The sequence below is a fragment of the Nannospalax galili genome, unplaced genomic scaffold (assembly GCF_000622305.1).
Source record: "Nannospalax galili isolate Female #2095 unplaced genomic scaffold, S.galili_v1.0 scaffold566, whole genome shotgun sequence".
Taxonomy (NCBI): domain Eukaryota; kingdom Metazoa; phylum Chordata; class Mammalia; order Rodentia; family Spalacidae; genus Nannospalax; species Nannospalax galili.
Genome location: NW_008355811.1, coordinates 1,074,584 through 1,085,279, shown reverse-complemented (window position 1 = coordinate 1,085,279; position 10,696 = coordinate 1,074,584).

The window sequence follows — 10,696 nt, the reverse complement described above, 5'->3', positions numbered from 1 at the left end:
TCCTGCTTCCTGCAGCTGAAGTCAGACAAGGAACCCAGCACTATGAGCTCCACTCAGGATTGTGCCTGTAGTGTTCAGGGCTTGGCCAACCTCCCCCAAATTTCCCCTAGGAGGATACTGCACAGGTATAGGATGGGGGCTGCATTGACTCTCCGTCAAGAGAATGGCTCAGCTGCAAAGAGTGGACTCTACTCAGAAGCTGGGCATTGTAGGGTCAGGGAGAGACACATTTCAAGACAGGCTCTGCCATCAGCCCTCTGCCTCTTCTGATTAGACTCAACTGGCATTTAGTATTGTTTCTTCCCTTCTGATCTTCTTGTCACAAAATGACTAAAGTGTTAAAATGTCTGAGACCCAGCCCATCTGTACATCCCTCAGTCAGATCTATGAATTTATATTACAAGAGACATCTCCTGAAGCTTGGAAGTCCAAGAGTGTCTCCCTGGTGAGGGAACCAGATACCCTCAGGCATCCAGCCCCAGGATGAATGTTCCCATCTAGGAGTTCCCATCACACAGGCAAAGGAAGGCTGGCTTCTCTAAGTGGTGTCATCAAGATAGGTCTCCAAAGACACCTGAGCTAGAGCCATCCATCAGCAGGAATCAGACAGCAGATCCTTGCCTGAAGAAGTAAGGATGGGAAAATCTGTCCACCAAGGGTACAGAGGCCAGATGCAGACGTGAAATTCTTGGGTAAGGCATAAGTGATACCCTTCAAGGTGGTTGGGAAAGGCCTCCAGCAGCGCTCACTCCTTGGTCATAAGTATCTCAGAGGGGCAGGGACCTGAGGAGGGCCAGCAAGGCCAACCCAAGATCGGGGGCACAGGTGCTGCTGAGCCATCATTGCTAAAAATTACTAGGGTCACTGCATCTGTGCCAACTGCTTTACACACATGGCTAGCTCCTTGTGGAAAGCCCGTGTAACTGCCTAGGTTTACTTAAGCAAGGAATGTGTTGCCCAATACAGCCCTGTCCTCTGCCTGTTGCTCTTCCTTGTTCTCTTAAGGATCACACTACTGGAGGGAAACTAAGAAAAACCACTGCTCTCTGTGAGGGAGCTATGGGCAGGACTCCTACCAGAGCCCTAGTTGGCTCCTGCTCTTAGTTCCTGCTGGGGAACTCCTATTGCAGGAATGTGGGCGCTCAGCCCTGCACCAGGGAGGGCTGTAGAAACCAAGGAGGGTGCTATCTGGTAGTGGCCTTTAGTTAATATAAATACCAATATTTGTAGATGAAACAGTAAATGGAAGGCAGATGCTCAGTGTGTTGAAAAGACTCCATTTTCTATTATGCAAACAGCACACTGTGATCGTGTTTTGCTTGTCCCACCATGTTCTTCCTCTCAAAATGAAATCTTTTTGTTATTATTTTCATTTTATGTGTATGAGTGTATTGCCTGCATGTATGTATGTGCACTAGTGTTGTACAATGCCTACCAAGGCCAAAAGAGGGCGTCAAATGCCCTCGAGCTAGAGTTATGGACCATTGTTAGCTGCTGTGTGGAAGCTGGGAATCAAACCCAGGTTCATGCTCTTAACTGCTGAGCCATCTCTCCAGCCCAAAATCTTTTCTTTAAAAGCACTGTCTTTTCTGCTCCTGTCTCCTGTTCCCCTATTCCCACCTTCTTTGCTGGTAAATAGATGTTTTCTAGCTTGCCGCTCCCATCCCTTGTCTGCTTTGCTCTATTCCATTGATATTTTCTTTGTGGTTGCCATTGGCAATCTTGCTGCCCCTTGGGGATAGGGACAGGTGGTCCAGCAAAGAATAGTATTACTTGTCTTACAGACCATGTTCAACAGACATTGGGCTGTGTGGAGCCATCCATCCACAACCTTACCTGAAGATGTGGACAAGCCTCTGCCTAATTTGTTGTTAGAAGGCCCCAATGAGTACTCTCTCTAGGTCTGGCTCCCACACTCAGCTCTATCTAGGCCTTGCTCTAGCAGGGACTATGAAGAGGACAGGCCTCCCTGGAACACAAGAGTTCAATGGTCCCCAGAGAATCCCCTCCCCATCTTTTGTTTCTAGTTCAGGGATAGGAGACAGGTTAGAAACTGTGTCATTCACTCAGTGGGGGCACTAATTTCCTTTCTAGAGGAAACGGAGATCCTCATGCCTTCTTCCATGAAAAAAACAAAACATTCTTTAAAGTACTTTTATTTTAAGTGGATGTGTGGGTGCCTGCATGTATGTATGTGTATATATATATATATATGTATATGTATATGTATATATGTGTGTGTGTGTATATATATATACACACATATATATATCATGTGTGTACCTGGTACCCAGAGGCCAGACGAGGGCATTGGATCCCCTGGAACTGGAGTTATAAGCAGTTGTTAGCTGCCACGTGGGTGCTGGGAACTGAGCCCAGGTCCTCTGCAAGACTAGCCAGTGCTCTTAACCACTGAGCTATTTCTCCAGCCCCAAGACAGAACATTTTCTAAACAAGTATCAGGCTCATGGCGTCCTGGTATTTCATTAAGGATACACCAGCATGGGATAGCCATGCAGCAAGATCACCTCTGGTTCTCACAGACTGCTTCCTTTTCCCTGTACCTAGAGGTGAGGCTCCCCAGCAGCATGTGGCCTGCATGCACTAGGGCTTGCTTGCAAGTAAAAGAATCTCCTGCTGACATCTGCCAAGACACATGCATTAAGCAAGACTTAGAACTGGCTTTTATTTTATTGCTCCATTATAATTTGGGGTGAATGCTGTAAATGGGGCATGTGCATGTGATCCCCTGCTTCTCCCCCACCCATTTCCTGCCTTTATCTTTTCCACCTGAATGCTGAAGGTGTCTCAATTTTCACCCCTTTTAAATGTGCACAAAGATCTGGCTTAGAAGTCCAAGTCAGAGTGCACAAATTAGTCCAAAGATGGATCAAGGGCCCATTATGGATTCCTTAACCTCCATCAATCCACCCCCCACCTATTTATATCCATTTATCCACCTAACTTCCATCCATTTCTCTATCAATCCATCTATCTACCCACCATGCATCCACCCAAACTACAACATGCATACATTCACCCATCCATTCATCCAACATTCACTGAACATCCATCTGGTATTCAGCCATCCATCCAACATCTATACCCATCCCTCCCCATCCACCAACTCATCTACTACCCATCCATCCATCCAAACTGCAACATGCATACATCCACTCATTCATTTATCCAACATTTAATATCTATCCATCTATCCACCCACCCACCTACCCATTCATTCGCACAGTAAATATCTAAGTCAGTGTTGCTGACCTTCAAAGCATTCTAAACATTGATGACTCACGAAGGACATCTGTATTTATGAAGAAAATTCCAATAAGAAGGAGGTCCCTGTGGATTTTTAATAATACTAGGGGTATGTAGACCTAGGATAAGTTCTGGCTCAGCAGTACACTGTCATTGTGACCTTGAATCCTCAACGAACTTATTTCCTGATGTGGGAAGTGCATACCCCATGTCTCAGGGCTATGTCAGTCAGTCAGTCAGATATGCTGATAAAAGTATAACATGATTAATCCCAGCACTTGGGAAGCAGAGGCAGGTGGATCTCTGTGAGTTCAAGGCCAGCCTGGTCTACATAGTAAGTTCCAGGACAGCTGGCGCTAGAGAGACCCTGTCTCAAAAAGACCAAAAAAAAAAAAAAAAAAAAAAAGAGTATGACATGAACACTGATCAAGGGTGAGTGACGCCATAGTATCCTGCTATGTTTTGTGCAAGAAATCCCTTTTCTCTTTTCCCAGCCCTCTCCCACGCAAGTTGAGTCTTGAAGCTAGAGGAAAACTACGCAAAGGACAGAGCCTACATCCCACTCTTTTCCCAGGACTTTATATTTAGGGCCTTTCTGATGAGCTGGATTATATGTAGGTGTTATATGACACTATTCCTGAGGAGACATGAACAAAGATTTACTCACCCCAGATAAGGAACCAACGACAGATCAAAATAAGGCTATCATATCACCAAAGTCTAACTTGGTGACCCAGTGGGTTTTAATGGGGTTACTTACAGGACTCAAAGACAGCTGCATCACCAAAAGCCCATCCCACCATGGGCAATGGCTCTCAAAAGCTGGAAGCCTTGGGTGCACTGCATGCAGCTTGATAGGTTGGAAGCCTGGAGTACACTACATGCAGCCTGACAGGTTGGCGAGTGTTCTTCCCAGGAAGCTCCTTTGGTATGAGCCTCTTCCAAGCAGCTCAGCTGGTCTCTGTTTCCTACAGGTGGCTCAGCTGCTCTGATCCTCTTGTTGACTGTTCAGCCTGTCTGAGAGCATCTCTCAGTAGTCCTTAAGGTTTAGATATGCTTGGGAAAGGAGTGGTCTAGTGAACCTGATCAATATCAGGGATTTCCTGAAGCTACTGAGTTGTTTACTTGCTAAGCTTAAGGAGCTTCCCTACAGGATGGAAAGTTTCACCTCCTTTTAGGACATCCCCTTGTTTACCTCTCTTTACACCTCCTGATGTTTACCTGGTGTTAATGGTATGGAATTGCTACACAACAGTAGGAATGTGCCATTAGTCACCAGATAAGCTAGCTAAGAGGTGATAGGTGATAGCCACTTGATACCAAGAGGATCCACCTGACAAACATTCTCACAGATCCACTGCAATATAAATTAGTCTTCCTTCGGTCCAAGTTACTGGGGATAGGAAGCTTGTCTGGGCTATGGGCATCACAGGGAGGCTGGGATTTCCTCATGGGTATATGAGCCTCCCTGAACTGAGATTTGTGATGAGGAAAGAGGAAGGCAGAGATCATTAATATACGACCTGAGCCCATTCACATAATGAACCTCAGGGGGAGGTTCCATCTCTGCCCAACAAGCATTTAAAAGAAAAGGCATATGACATGTGTCATATGAGGGGTCCCCAGGAGGAGGGGTCCCCAGGAATTCTGCAGGCTGCATGCTAACATGTTCCTTCATATGGCTCTGTATGGGGAGAAAGGAGCTAAATTGGGGGCCTCTAAAGCAACCAACTGGTCTCTCTCTGAGTCTTCCTTCATGCCCACCCAGCTCCTGAATTATTCAGTCCAGGAAGAGTCTTGCCAGTTCTGAGCAACTTCAGCAGTCCACCCACCCACTACCAGTAAGGGACCTCCTGCTGGGCCTGCAGGGGTGTCATTGGGCCTCAGTCCCAGGAACTACTTTTTCACAGGTATGGCTTTTCACTCTAGGGAAACTTCCTCTGTATTAAACTTTTACCAGCTCTAACGTAAGTATATCCATAGGAACTTATGATCAATACAAATAAATTATGACTCTCTCTCTTTCTCCTTCTCCCCCTCTCCTCCTCTCCTCTCCCTCCCTACCTCCCTCCCTTCCTTCCTCCCTTCAAATGCGAGAAATACTGTTTTAATAACACAAACTACAGAACAGGCCTCCCCACCAGGACTCTCAGGCCCAGGAGAACTACAGATAATCAGACACCCAGCTGGAGATGCAGCCCAGAGATCTCACCCACCCCTGCTCCTGTTGAGTGGAGATGTGGTTTACAATGGTATGGTTTACCATGCTGTGTGATGCTGCCTGTGCTTTGGCTCCAAAGCTGCTGGAATAACAAACACGCCTGGGGCTCTCCCACTCCTGGCTTATCTTCTGTGAGAGACTGCTCAGTTTCTCTTGGGTGGAGAGCAGGGTGTTAGGAGCCAAGCTGTATCCTGGAGCTGCCTGAGGAAAGACAAGACCCATGAGGTGAAGGATCTCTCCTCCCTTGCTATGCCCTGGACACAGTTCAGTCCCCACTGTTTGACATCTTTCTGTCAATGATTCCCTGTGACAGCTCCATCCCAGATCAAAGATGGAGCCTCAACTTTGCTAGCCTCAGTCTTAGGCAAGCCCTTTCTAACATCTGGGCCTTTACTCCCATTTCTCCTTCTTCCTTAAGGGGGTTGTCACGTAAGCCCTAAACCAGCAAGAGCCTTCAAGCCCCCAAATCACACAAACAATGGTGGACAGCCTGGGTCAGGCCCCTTAGGCATGTTCAGAGCAGGATGTGGGCAGCAAGACTTGAGGGCCCATTGCAAGGACTTCAGGAAAGGTGCTAACTAGAGCAGACATGCAGCTTCTGTGTCCTTCAGTGGACAGAGAGTGACCACTAAAGAGGGTGCACTAAATGAGGCAACTCTGGGACCCTTGATGGTAGTTGTCTTAGTTCCATTTCCTAATAAAAGCCACTTAAGAGGAAAAGGGTTTGTTTTAGCTCACAGTTCCAAGTTATAGTCAGTCACTGCAGGAAGTCTCAGGCACAGGAGCTTGGGGAACTGATCCTATTGCACCCATGATCAAGAACAGAGCAATGAATGCATGCACCCTTGCACTCAGTTTCTCTTCTACCCCTTCCTTGGGAAAGGCGCCACTCACAATGAGCAGGTGGGCCACTTCAATTAATGTAATCAAAATAATCTCCCACAGGCCAGCCTAATCTAGACAGTTCCCAGGTAATTCTGGATTGTGTCCCATTGACAGTTTAAACCAGTTATCACAATGGTCCACCATAGCCCACACCCCTGTTCTGGGCATGCTCCCTGAGGGCTGTCAAGCGAGCAGGAGAAACATGCCCATGCATTACTACAGCATTATTCATCTATGCAAAAATAAAATGAAGGCAACTATCAGACAACAACTAAATGCCCACCAGGAAGAAAATCACTAAAGGAATCTAGAGAATGCACAGGATGAAACATCACCCTGCACCCGAGACAAGTTGTTCTTGAGATCTGACCGCGTGGTTCTTTGAAGTTGCATTTTTCTCAGGTTAGCTACTGGTATTGCAAGTTAAAAGTGGAAAATCAGGAGTTGGGGGTGTGACTCAGTCCGTAGGGTACCTATCTAGCATGTACAAAGCCCTGGGTTGCATGCCCAGCACTTTGACCTCCACGTGCACCCCATGGCACACACACACACACACACACACACACACACACACACACACAATAACATCAATGAAATTGCAAACAGAAAAACAATAGACAAAATCAATAAAACAACCGAGTGGACATGGCGGCTCACACCTTTAATGCAAGGCAGAGGCAGGCAGATCTCTATGAGTTTGAGGCTAGCCTGGTCTACATATCAAGTTTCAGGCCAGTCAGGGCTACATAGTGAAACCTTGTCTTTAAAAAAAAAATCAGCAAAACAGAGTTGGGGCTGTAGTTCAGTGATAAAGCACAAGCTTAGTATGTGTGATGCCCCTTGGTTCAATTCCCAGCACCACACACACACACACACACACACACACACACACACACACACAAATCACTAAGACAAAAAGTTGATTATTTTTCTCTCCTAGTTTGAGTACAATTTACAAATAAAAATTGCATGATAAAAAACATGATGCTTTCATAAATGCATAGTTTATGAAAACACAGTTAGTTTTTTGAAAAGATCAATGAATTTGAAAAATTCGGTAAAAAACAGAAAAGAAATAATTCATCACTGTTAGGAATAAAATCAGAAATATTTTACAGACTATGCCCACACCAAAAGGACCCTGTGAGAACACTCACAGCCACACAGATTTCACATCACATATGTAACATGCCAGCTTCTCAAAAAGCATAAATTACCACAACTCACCTATTGTGAACTAGATGATTTGATTATCTCTATAACCCTATCACCATTAAAGAAGTTAATTACAGGCCAGGTGTGGTGGTACACACCTTCAGTCCCAGCACTCAGGTGGGTGTATCTCTGAGAATTCAAGGCTAGCCTGGTCATGTATATACATAATAAGTTCCAGGCCAGCCAGGGCTACACTGTAAGACCCTATCTCAAAAGAAAAAAGTAGAATATATAATCAAATACTGATGAAAACAAAATTTTCAGGGAGCCCTCTAGAATATTCTACCAAAGATTTAATAAAAATTGACAACAATGTTAAACAATGTTTTCAGAAAATAGAAGGTGAGGAAACATTTTCATAGTCACTTCAAGAGGACAGTGTTGCCCTGATATCAGGTCATGAAGGACAGCACAAAAAATTAGCAGAAAAAAAAATAAAAGTATGAAAACTAAAATGGAACCCAACATCCCTCATGGATAGAGAGGCTGATTAGCAAGTAGAACTGGCAGTACCGCAGTGTGACCAAGGAGAGGCCATGGAAGGGAGGCAAGACCTGGAAGATACTTGGAAATTTCCAGGGGACTATCCTGCCAGCAACTGAAGAATGGACAGGGGCGATCTTCCCAACAGCACCAAGGAACACTGTGTCATGGCACTGAGAACTGAATGTGAGTCCCCAAAATGGGCATGTTGACACTTCATTCCCAAAGTGGTAGTGTGTGTATGTCACTTTTGTCATGACTGTGACCAAATACCAAACAGAACAACTCAAGGGCAGGGATCACTTATTTGACTCAGGGTTTCAAAGGGTTCCATCCGTCACAGTGGGAAGACATGGCAGAACAGAAAGGCTCATATCACAGCCACCAGGAATAGAGAGCAAAAAGGAATGGCTTACTCCACAGGCTTTCTCCTCTTTCCCCCCTTTATTCCATCTGGACCCGCAACCCATGTGATGGAACCTCGCATCCAGAGTGAGTCTCCCCCTCAGTTAATCTCTGGAAAAGCCCTCATTGACATACCCAGAGCTGTGACTTGACTTGCTCGTTTTCTCAGTCCAATTGATACCAGGATTTGAGCACACAGTATTGGAAGGTGATTAGGTTTTAAGGGAAGAGTCCTTGTAGAAGTGATCCTTGTCCTGATAAGAGACACCCAGAGCACTTGCCCCTCTTGCTACCTGAGGACAGGGAAAAGATGTCCTTTATGAAGGAAGAAACAAGTCCTCACCTGGCCCAGAATCTGCCAGTGCCATGGTGTGGGATATCCTAGCCACCAGAACCGTGAGAAATCAATGTGTGGTATTCAAGTCACCCCATGTGTAGCATTTTGCTACAGTAGCCAAGGAGGACTGAGGCAGATGGAACAGATAAGAAGGAATCAAGGACCTTTGTAAGGAAACCTCTACAGTGTCCCCATCTACCAAACTGAGCATCTTATGAATATGATTCCCCACCTCCACCCACTCTACCCTGTCAGATGCTTTGTCAGCTGTAAAAGCAACAGCATGAGATAGTTACTCACAGAATCAGGTAAGCTTTCTCAAGGCCAAGAGACCATTCCCCCTCCACAGTACCAGCACCATGCTCATTCCCATCCACTGACAGGTAGAGAATCGGTGTGAAGGAACATTAAGGTTAGGATGCCCAGGGCAGGGCTGGGTATAGCTCAGAGGCAGTGCATTTTCCCAAAATGTTCCAAGCCTGGGTTTTGTTCCCTGGTGTGATGTTTAGTTTGGCAGGTTTTATCACATAATTATTTATTGTGTATACACATATCACCATATGCCACAGTGTATATGTGGAGGTCAGACAACCTGGGGGAGTCACTCTCGGTTTCCACCATATGGGTCCCAGACTTTAAACTCATGTTGGTCAGGCTTAGCAGCAGTCACCTTACTCACTGAGTCATCCCCATGATGATTAGTTTTGTCAACCTGACACAATGTAGACTCATCTGGGAAGAGAGACTAAGTGAGACACTGTCTAGGTCAGATTGACCTGTGGTCATACCTGTGAGAGATTTTCTTAACTGGGTTAGTAGAGGTAGGAAAACCCACCCCAAATGTGGGCAGCACCATTACCATGGACTAGGCCCTGGACTGAAAAGGAGAGAGCAAGCTGAGCATTGGCATGCGGGTGCTAATTTATTTCTCTCTGTTCTTAACTGTGGATGTGATATGACCAGCTGTTTCAAGTTCCTGCTGCCTTACCTTCCCCACAGAGATGGACTGGAGCCTGGAATTATGAGCTTAAAAAATGCTTTCTCCCTTAAATTTCTTTTTGTCAGGGTTATCACTGCAACCTGAAAGGAAACTAAGACCTGGCCTCTGTGGGCTTCTCCCTGTCTACCCTCCTTCTTCAAACACAGCCTTCTTCTCAGGGGTGTGATCCCAGCTGCCACACACAATGTGTCCAATGTCTCCTATGGGAGCACAACCCACCCTGTCTCTGGAGACTTCTCTCACAGATCAAAGATACCAAGGCCAAGTCATGCCACCTCCACACCAAAGATTCTTCTTGTGGTCACATGGAGACCCAACTCAGAGAGGAGCACTCACAAGTGTGAGGTGCATGGTGACAGGGTCGAACCTCCCACATGCTGGGGGAATAGGTTTGATGATCCCTGTGGGGAAATTCACTCAGGCTGACTGCAAGGACCATGCAGCCCTCAAGGTTCTCTACCTCAGCAATCCTCACAAACAAAGGGAGATTATTAAAATGCAAAGACGGGGGCTGGAGAGATGGCTCAGCAGTTAAGAACACTGATTTCTTGCAGAAGACCCGGGTGCGAATCCCAGCACCCACATGGCAGCTAACAACTGTCTGTAACTCCAGTTCCAGGGAATCCGACAGCCACTTCTGATCTCCGAGGGCATTGCACAACACAGGTGCATTTACCTACATGCAGCAATACATGCATATACATAAAAATAATAAAATATTTTTTAAAAAAGAAATGGAACAAGATTCAGGGGAGTGCTGGAGCAGAGTCTCACTTCTCTCTGCTGGATGACAGCTCCAAAGAACAAGGTCTCCCCTGGCTTAAAATATGAGGGGAGAGCCTGACTGAGAAGGGAGCCTACTCTGGGGAAGAGTCTAGAGAGA